This window comes from Mustelus asterias, unplaced genomic scaffold (assembly GCF_964213995.1).
Source record: "Mustelus asterias unplaced genomic scaffold, sMusAst1.hap1.1 HAP1_SCAFFOLD_3387, whole genome shotgun sequence".
NCBI classification, from domain to species: domain Eukaryota; kingdom Metazoa; phylum Chordata; class Chondrichthyes; order Carcharhiniformes; family Triakidae; genus Mustelus; species Mustelus asterias.
Genome location: NW_027593332.1, coordinates 17,501 through 27,757, shown reverse-complemented (window position 1 = coordinate 27,757; position 10,257 = coordinate 17,501).

The window sequence follows — 10,257 nt, the reverse complement described above, 5'->3', positions numbered from 1 at the left end:
CACAGTGAGTGATCCTTACCCTGCTGAATAAACCGTGACTCTGTACAGTTACACAGTGAGTGATCCTTACCCTGCTGAATAAACAGTGACTCGGTACAGTTACACAGTGACTGATCCTTACCCTGCTGAATAAACAGTGTCTCTGTACAGTTACACAGTGAGTGATCCTTACCCTGCTGAATTAACAGTGACTCTGTACAGTTACACAGTGACTGATCCTTACCCTGCTGAATAAACAGTGTCTCTGTACAGTTACACAGTGACTGATCCTTACCCTGCTGAATAAACAGTGACTCTGTACAGTTACACAGTGACTGATCCTTACCCTGCTGAATAAACAGTGTCTCTGTACAGTTACACAGTGTGTGATCCTTACCCTGCTGAATAAACAGTGACGCAGCCCAGTTACACAGTGAGTGATACTTCCCCTGCTGAATAAACAGTGACTCTACAGTTACACAGTGAGTGATCCTTACCCTGCTGAATAAACAGTGACTCTGTACAGTTACAGAGTGAGTGATCCTTACCCTGCTGAATAAACAGTGACTCTGTACAGTTACACAGTGAGTGATCCTTCCCCTGCTGAATAAACAGTGACTCTGTACAGTTACACAGTGAGCGATCCTTACCCTGCTGAATAAACAGTGACTCTGTACAGTTACACAGTGAGTGATCCTTACCCTGCTGAATAAACAGTGACTCTGTACAGTTCCACAGTGTGTGATCCTTACCCTGCTGAATAAACAGTGACTCTGTATAGTTACACAGTGAGTGAACCTTACCCTGCTGAATAAACAGTGACTCTGTACAGTTACACAGTGACTGATCCTTACCCTGCTGAATAAACAGTGACTCTGTACAGTTACACAGTGACTGATCCTTACCCTGCTGAATAAACAGTGTCTCTGTACAGTTACACAGTGAGTGATCCTTACCCTGCTGAATAAACAGTGACTCTGTACAGTTGCACAGTGAGTGATCCTTACCCTGCTGAATAAGCAGTGACTCTGTACAGTTGCACAGTGAGTGATCCTTACCCTGCTGAATAAACAGTGTCTCTGTACAGTTACACAGTGAGTGATCCTTACCCTGCTGAATAAACAGTGACTGTACAGTTAGACAGTGAGTGATCCTTACCCTGCTGAATAAACAGTGACTCTGTACAGTTACACAGTGAGTGATCCTTACCCTGCTTAATAAACAGTGACTCTGTACAGTTACACAGTGAGCGATCCTTACCCTGCTGAATAAACAGTGACGCTGCCCAGTTACACAGTGAGTGATCCTTACCCTGCTGAATAAACAGTGACTCTGTACAGTTACACAGTGAGTGATCCTTACCCTGCTGAATAAACAGTGACTCTGTACAGTTACACAGTGAGTGATCCTTCCCCTGCTGAATAAACAGTGACTCTGTACGGTTACACAGTGAGCGATCCTTACCCTGCTGAATAAACAGTGACTCTGTACAGTTACACAGTGAGTGATCCTTACCCTGCTGAATAAACAGTGACTCTGTACAGTTCCACAGTGTGTGATCCTTACCCTGCTGAATAAACAGTGACTCTGTACAGTTACACAGTGAGTGATCCTTACCCTGCTGAAGAAACAGTGACTCTGTACAGTTACACAGTGACTGATCCTTACCCTGCTGAATAAACAGTGACTCTGTACAGTTGCACAGTGAGTGATCCTTACCCTGCTGAATAAACAGTGTCTCTGTACAGTTACACAGTGAGTGATCCTTACCCTGCTGAATAAACAGTGACTGTACAGTTACACAGTGAGCGATCCTTACCCTGCTGAATAAACAGTGACTCTGTACAGTTACACAGTGAGTGATCCTTACCCTGCTGAATAAACAGTGACTCTGTACAGTTCCACAGTGTGTGATCCTTACCCTGCTGAATAAACAGTGACTCTGTACAGTTACACAGTGAGTGATCCTTACCCTGCTGAATAAACAGTGACTCTGTACAGTTACACAGTGACTGATCCTTACCCTGCTGAATAAACAGTGACTCTGTACAGTTGCACAGTGAGTGATCCTTACCCTGCTGAATAAACAGTGTCTCTGTACAGTAACACAGTGAGTGATCCTTACCCTGCTGAATAAACAGTGACTGTACAGTTACACAGTGAGTGATCCTTACCCTGCTGAATAAACAGTGACTCTGTACAGTTACACAGTGAGTGATCCTTACCCTGCTGAATAAACAGTGACTCTGTACAGTTACACAGCGAGTGATCCTTACCCTGCTGAATAAACAGTGACTCTGTACAGTTACACAGTGACTGATCCTTACCCTGCTGAATAAACAGTGACTCTGTACAGTTGCACAGTGAGTGATCCTTACCCTGCTGAATAAACAGTGTCTCTGTACAGTAACACAGTGAGTGATCCTTACCCTGCTGAATAAACAGTGACTGTACAGTTACACAGTGAGTGATCCTTACCCTGCTGAATAAACAGTGACTCTGTACAGTTACACAGTGAGTGATCCTTACCCTGCTGAATAAACAGTGACGCTGCCCAGTTACAGTGAGTGATCCTTACCCTGCTGAATAAACAGTGACTCTGTACAGTTACAGAGTGAGTGATCCTTACCCTGCTGAATAAACAGTGACTCTGTACAGTTACACAGTGAGTGATCCTTACCCTGACTAAACAGCAACTCTGTCCAGTTAGACAGTGAGTGATCCTTACCCTGCTGAATAAACAGTGACTCTACAGTTACAGAGTGAGTGATCCTTACCCTGCTGAATAAACAGTGACTCTGTACAGTTACACAGTGAGTGATCCTTACCCTGCTGAATAAACAGTGACTGTGTACAGTTACACAGTGAGTGATCCTTACCCTGCTGAATAAACAGTGACTCTGTACAGTTACACAGTGAGTGATCCTTACCCTGCTGAATAAACAGTGACTCTGTACAGTTACACAGTGAGTGATCCTTACCCTGCTGAATAAACAGTGACGCTGCCCAGTTACACAGTGAGTGATCCTTACCCTGACTAAACAGCAACTCTGTCCAGTTAGACAGTGAGTGATCCTTACCCTGCTGAATAAACAGTGACTCTACAGTTACAGAGTGAGTGATCCTTACCCTGCTGAATAAACAGTGTCTCTGTACAGTTACACAGTGAGTGATCCTTACCCTGCTGAATAAACAGTGACGCTGCCCAGTTACACAGTGTGTGATCCTTACCCTGCTGAATAAACAGTGACTCTGTACAGTTACACAGTGAGTGATCCTTACCCTGCTGAATACACAGTGACGCTGCCCAGTTACACAGTGTGTGATCCTTACCCTGCTGAATAAACAATGACTCTGTACAGTTACACAGTGAGTGATCCTTACCCTGCTGAATAAACAGTGACTCTGTACAGTTACACAGTGAGTGATCCTTACCCTGCTGAATAAACAGTGACTCTGTACAGTTACACAGTGAGTGATCCTTACCCTGCTGAATAAACAGTGACTGTGTACAGTTACACAGTGAGTGATCCTTACCCTGCTGAATAAACAGTGACTCTGTACAGTTACACAGTGACCTCAGAAACCACAACAGCACATTTTGAACTGAGCCTGATTTTGATGAAAAATCTGATGTTTTTTGTACAACGTTCCTCGTTCGCTGATGGTCCTCTGGGGGGAAATCTTTCATCCCTGGCTGTCTGACCCAGACCTGCAGCCTCAATTTGATCAGGAAATGCTAACTCCGACATCTCCCTCTGTCCCAATCTCCCGGGGGGTGTGAGGATTGTGGCTGAGTGGAGGGACCTGTGGCAAGGTGGGTAGTTACAGCGCTGCGGCACTAACCCCAGACAGACGATTGATTGGGGTCCTTCCACTGGGAGATGGGATTTGTGCAGGGTCTGGGAGGGAGCTGCGATCCCAGACATTGTAAATCCAGAAGAAACGTTTGGATTCGTTGAGAAATTCAGGAAGAATGCTGTTCCCCTGTGTCCGAACGTACTCCCATTCCCCACCTCCAACCCCTCTCCCCGTGTTGCTGACCTTCCTGTCTGGTAACACCACATTTCCAAATCCCTCCCTCACTCCCTCCCTCCCTATCTCTGTAACCTCCTCCAGCCCCTACAATTCCCATCCTCCTGTTCAAATCCTTCCCTCGCTCCCTCCCTATCTCTGTAACCTCCTCCAGCCCCTACAATCCTCATCCTCCTGTTCAAATCCCTCCCTCGCTCCCTCCCTATCTCTGTAACCTCCTCCAGCCCCTACAATCCTCATCCTCCTGTTCAAATCCCTCCCTCGCTCCCTCCCTCCCTATCTCTGTAACCTCCTCCAGCCCCTACAATTCTCATCCTCCTGTTCAAATCCCTCCCTCGCTCCCTCCCTCCCTATCACTGTGACCTCCTCCAGCCCCTACAATTCCCATCCTCCTGTTCAAATCCCTCCCTCGCTCCCTCCCTCCCTATCTCTGTAACCTCCTCCAGTCCCTACAATTCTCATCCTCCTGTTCAAATCCCTCCCTCGCTCCCTCCCTATCTCTGTAACCTCCTCCAGCCCCTACAATCCTCATCCTCCTGTTCAAATCCCTCCCTCGCTCCCTCCCTCCCTATCTCTGTAACCTCCTCCAGCCCCTACAATTCTCATCCTCCTGTTCAAATCCCTCCCTCGCTCCCTCCCTCCCTATCACTGTGACCTGCTCCAGCCCCTACAATTCTCATCCTCCTGTTCAAATCCTTCCCTCGCTCCCTCCCTATCTCTGTAACCTCCTCCAGCCCCTACAATCCTCATCCTCCTGTTCAAATCCCTCCCTCGCTCCCTCCCTCCCTATCTCTGTAACCTCCTCCAGCCCCTACAATCCTCATCCTCCTGTTCAAATCCCTCCCTCGCTCCCTCCCTCCCTATCTCTGTAACCTCCTCCAGCCCCTACAATTCCCATCCTCCTGTTCAAATCCCTCCCTCGCTCCCTCCCTCCCTATCTCTGTAACCTCCTCCAGCCCCTACAATTCTCATCCTCCTATTCAAATCCATCCCTCGCTCCCTCCCTCGGTCCCTCCCTCCCTATCTCTGTAACCTCCTCCAGCCCCTACAATTCTCATCCTCCTGTTCAAATCCCTCCCTCGCTACCTCCCTATCTCTGTAACCTCCTCCAGCCCCTACAATCCTCATCCTCCTGTTCAAATCCCTCCCTCGCTCACTCCCTCCCTATCTCTGTAACCTCCTCCAGCCCCTACAATTCTCATCCTCCTGTTCAAATCCCTCCCTCGCTCCCTCCCTCCCTATCTCTGTAACCTCCTCCAGACCCTACAATCCTCATCCTCCTGTTCAAATCCCTCGCTCCCTCCCTCCCTATCTCTGTAACCTCCTCCAGCCCCTACAATTCTCATCCTCCTGTTCAAATCCCTCCCTCGCCCCCTCCCTCCCTATCTCTGTAACCTCCTCCAGTCCCTACAATTCTCATCCTCCTGTTCAAATCCCTCCCTCGCCCCCTCCCTCCCTATCTCTGTAACCTCCTCCAGTCCCTACAATTCTCATCCTCCTGTTCAAATCCCTCCCTCGCTCCCTCCCTCCCTATCTCTGTAACCTCCTCCAGTCCCTACAATTCTCATCCTCCTGTTCCAATCCCTCCCTCGCCCCCTCCCTCCCTATCTCTGTAACCTCCTCCAGCCCCTACAATTCTCATCCTCCTGTTCCAATCCCTCCCTCGCCCCCTCCCTCCCTATCTCTGTAACCTCCTCCAGCCCCTACAATTCTCACCCTCCTGTTCAAATCCCTCCCTCGCTCCCTCCCTATCTCTGTAACCTCCTCCAGCCCCTACAATTCTCATCCTCCTGTTCAAATCCCTCCCTCCCTCCCTCCCTATCTCTGTAACCTCCTCCAGCCTCTACAATTCTCATCCTCCTGTTCAAATCCCTCCCTCGCTCCCTCCCTCCCTATCTCTGTAACCTCCTCCAGCCCCTACAATTCTCATCCTCCTGTTCAAATCCCTCCCTCGCTCCCTCCCTCCCTCTCTCTGTAACCTCCTCCAGCCCCTACAATTCTCATCCTCCTGTTCAAATCCCTCCTTCGCTCCCTCCCTCCCTATCTCTGTAACCTCCTCCAGCCCCTACAATTCTCATCCTCCTGTTCAAATCCCTCCCTCGCTCCCTCCCTCGCTCCCTCCCTCCCTATCTCTGTAACCTCCTCCAGCCCCTACAATTCTCATCCTCCTGTTCAAAGCCCTCCCTCACTCCCTCCCTCCCTATCTCTGTAACCTCCTCCAGCCCCTACAATTCTCATCCTCCTGTTCAAATCCCTCCCTCGCTCCCTCCCTCGCTCCCTCCCTCCCTATCTCTGTAACCTCCTCCAGCCCCTACAATTCTCATCCTCCTGTTCAAATCCCTCCTTCGCTCCCTCCCTCCCTATCTCTGTAACCTCCTCCAGCCCCTACAATTCTCATCCTCCTGTTCAAATCCCTCCCTCGCTCCCTCCCTCCCTATCTCTGTAACCTCCTCCAGCCCCTACAATTCTCATCCTCCTGTTCAAATCCCTCCCTCGCTCCCTCCCTATCTCTGTAACCTCCTCCAGCCCCTACAATCCTCATCCTCCTGTTCAAATCCCTCGCTCCCTCCCTCCCTATCTCTGTAACCTCCTCCAGTCCCTACAATTCTCATCCTCCTGTTCAAATCCCTCCCTCGCTCCCTCCCTCCCTATCTCTGTAACCTCCTCCAGTCCCTACAATTCTCATCCTCCTGTTCCAATCCCTCCCTCGCCCCCTCCCTCCCTATCTCTGTAACCTCCTCCAGACCCTACAATTCTCATCCTCCTGTTCAAATCCCTCCCTCGCCCCCTCCCTCCCTATCTCTGTAACCTCCTCCAGCCCCTACAATTCTCATCCTCCTGTTCAAATCCCTCCCTCGCTCCCTCCCTATCTCTGTAACCTCCTCCAGCCTCTACAATTCTCATCCTCCTGTTCAAATCCCTCCCTCCCTCGCTCCCTCCCTATCTCTGTAACCTCCTCCAGTCCCTACAATCCTCATCCTCCTGTTCAAATGCCTCCCTCGCTCCCTCCCTCCCTATCTCTGTAACCTCCTCCAGCCCCTACAATCCTCATCCTCCTGTTCAAATCCCTCCCTCGCTCCCTCCCTCCCTATCTCTGTAACCTCCTCCAGCCCCTACAATCCTCATCCTCCTGTTCAAATCCCTCGCTCCCTCCCTCCCTATCTCTGTAACCTCCTCCAGCCCCTACAATTCTCATCCTCCTGTTCAAATCCCTCCCTCGCCCCCTCCCTCTCTATCTCTGTAACCTCCTCCAGTCCCTACAATTCTCATCCTCCTGTTCAAATCCATCCCTCGCCCCCTCCCTCCCTATCTCTGTAACCTCCTCCAGTCCCTACAATTCTCATCCTCCTGTTCAAATCCCTCCCTCGCTCCCTCCCTCCCTATCTCTGTAACCTCCTCCAGTCCCTACAATTCTCATCCTCCTGTTCAAATCCCTCCCTCGCCCCCTCCCTCCCTATCTCTGTAACCTCCTCCAGCCCCTACAATTCTCATCCTCCTGTTCAAATCCCTCCCTCGCCCCCTCCCTCCCTATCTCTGTAACCTCCTCCAGCCCCTACAATTCTCATCCTCCTGTTCAAATCCCTCCCTCGCTCCCTCCCTCCCTATCTCTGTAACCTCCTCCAGCCCCTACAATTCTCATCCTCCTGTTCCAATCCCTCCCTCGCTCCCTCCCTCCCTATCTCTGTAATCTCCTCCAGCCCCTACAATTCTCATCCTCCTGTTCAAATCCCTCCCTCGCTCCCTCCCTATCTCTGTAACCTCCTCCAGCCTCTACAATCCTCATCCTCCTGTTCAAATCCCTCCCTCGCCCCCTCCCTCCCTATCTCTGTAACCTCCTCCAGCCCCTACAATTCTCATCCTCCTGTTCAAATCCCTCCCTCGCTCCCTCACTCCCTATCTCTGTAACCTCCTCCACCCCCTACAATTCTCATCCTCCTGTTCAAATCCCTCCCTCGCTCCCTCCCTCCCTATCTCTGTAACCTCCTCCAGCCTCTACAATTCTCATCCTCCTGTTCAAATCCCTCCCTCGCTCCCTCCCTATCTCTGTAACCTCCTCCAGCCCCTACAATCCTCATCCTCCTTTTCAAATCCCTCCCTCGCTCCCTCCCTCCCTATCTCTGTAACCTCCTCCAGCCCCTACAATTCTCATCCTCCTGTTCAAATCCCTCCCTCGCTCCCTCCCTCCCTCCCTATCTCTGTAACCTCCTCCAAGATCTCCGTGTTCCTCCAATTACGGCCTCTCGAGCATCCCCCGATTCCCATCTCCCCGCCATTCGTGGCCAAAATCCCTCCCTACACATCTCCATCTCTTTCTTTTTCGATCTCTCTCACCAGTTTCTACCTCTCCCTCTCTCTGCCTTTCTCTCCATCTACACCATATCTCATTATCTGTCTCTCTCTGTCCATCTATCGTGTTATCTCTCTCCCTCTCTCTCTCTGTGTCTCTCTCCATGTCTATCTCTCGCTCTCTCCCTCACGATGTCTTTCTCTGTCTCTCTCATCTGCAATTGTTCAGCACTGGCACCGGGGGGAGTGTCGGTCTGGATTATGGAGCTCAAATCCCAGAGTGTATACATCTACCTCCGACAGTGCAGCACTCCCTCAGTACTGACCCTCTGACAGTGCGGCACTCCCTCAGTACTGACCCTCCGACAGTGCAGCACTCCCTCAGTACTGACCCTCTGACAGTGCGGCACTCCCTCAGTACTGACCCTCTGACAGTGCGGCGCTCCCTCAGTACTGACCCTCTGACAGTGCAGCACTCCCTCAGCACTGACCCTCTGACAGTGCGGCACTCCCTCAGTACTGACCCTCTGACAGTGCGGCACTCCCTCAGTACTGACCCTCTGACAGTGCGGCACTCCCTCAGTACTGACCCTCTGACAGTGCAGCACTCCCTCAGTACTGACCCTCTGACAGTGCGGCACTCCCTCAGTACTGACCCTCTGACAGTGCAGCACTCCCTCAGTACTGACCCTCTGACAGTGCGGCACTCCCTCAGCACTGACCCTCTGACAGTGCGGCACTCCCTCAGTACTGACCCTCTGACAGTGCGGCACTCCCTCAGGACTGACCCTCTGACAGTGCGGCACTCCCTCAGTACTGACCCTCTGACAGTGCAGCACTCCCTCAGCACTGACCCTCTGACAGTGCAGCACTCCCTCAGTACTGACCCTCTGACAGTGCGGCACTCCCTCAGTACTGACCCTCTGACAGTGCGGCACTCCCTCAGGACTGACCCTCTGACAGTGCGGCACTCCCTCAGTACTGACCCTCTGACAGTGCGGCACTCCCTCAGTACTGACCCTCTGACAGTGCAGCACTCCCTCAGTACTGACCCTCTGACAGTGCAGCACTCCCTCAGTACTGACCCTCTGACAGTGCAGCACTCCCTCAGTACTGACCCTCTGACAGTGCAGCACTCCCTCAGCACTGACCCTCTGACAGTGCAGCACTCCCTCAGCACTGACCCTCTGACAGTGCAGCACTCCCTCAGCACTGGCACCGGGGGGAGTGTCGGTCTGGATTATGGAGCTCAAATCCTCGAGTATATACATCTACCCCCGACAGTGCAGCACTCCCTCAGTACTGGCACCAGGGAGAGTGTCCGCCTGGATTAGGGAGCTCGGGTCCATCGCTCCCTGGTCGCTATTTTTCACACAAGGTGTGATTGGTGCCTTGTGAAGGAGAAGTCCATTGATAATTGGATAGCTGTGTGACAGCGGAATCTCAGGAGAACCAGCAGGACATTTATAGATTAGGTTGTTATGCAAAATAAACAACAAGTTTCCTAGGAACAAGATGAACAACATTCAGAACAACTGGTCATGCCTCAGTTACACCCAAGTGGATCCCCAACTCCCACTCCTTGCTGCCAAATTTAGATCGACAAATCTCCAAGTGTTAGAGATAAATAGTGACAACATCAACACTCCCAGGACAGGTCCAGCACGGGGTTAGATACAGAGTAAAGCTCCCTCTACACTGTCCCCATCAAACACTCCCAGGACAGGGACAGCACGGGGTTAGATACAGAGTAAAGCTCCCTCTACACTGTCCCCATCAAACACTCCCAGGACAGGGACAGCACGGGGTTAGATACAGAGTAAAGCTCCCTCCACACTGTCCCCATCAAACACTCCCAGGACAGGGACAGCACGGCGTTAGATACAGAGTAAAGCTCCCTCTACACTGTCCCCATCAAACACTCCCAGGACAGGTACAGCACGGGGTTAGATACAG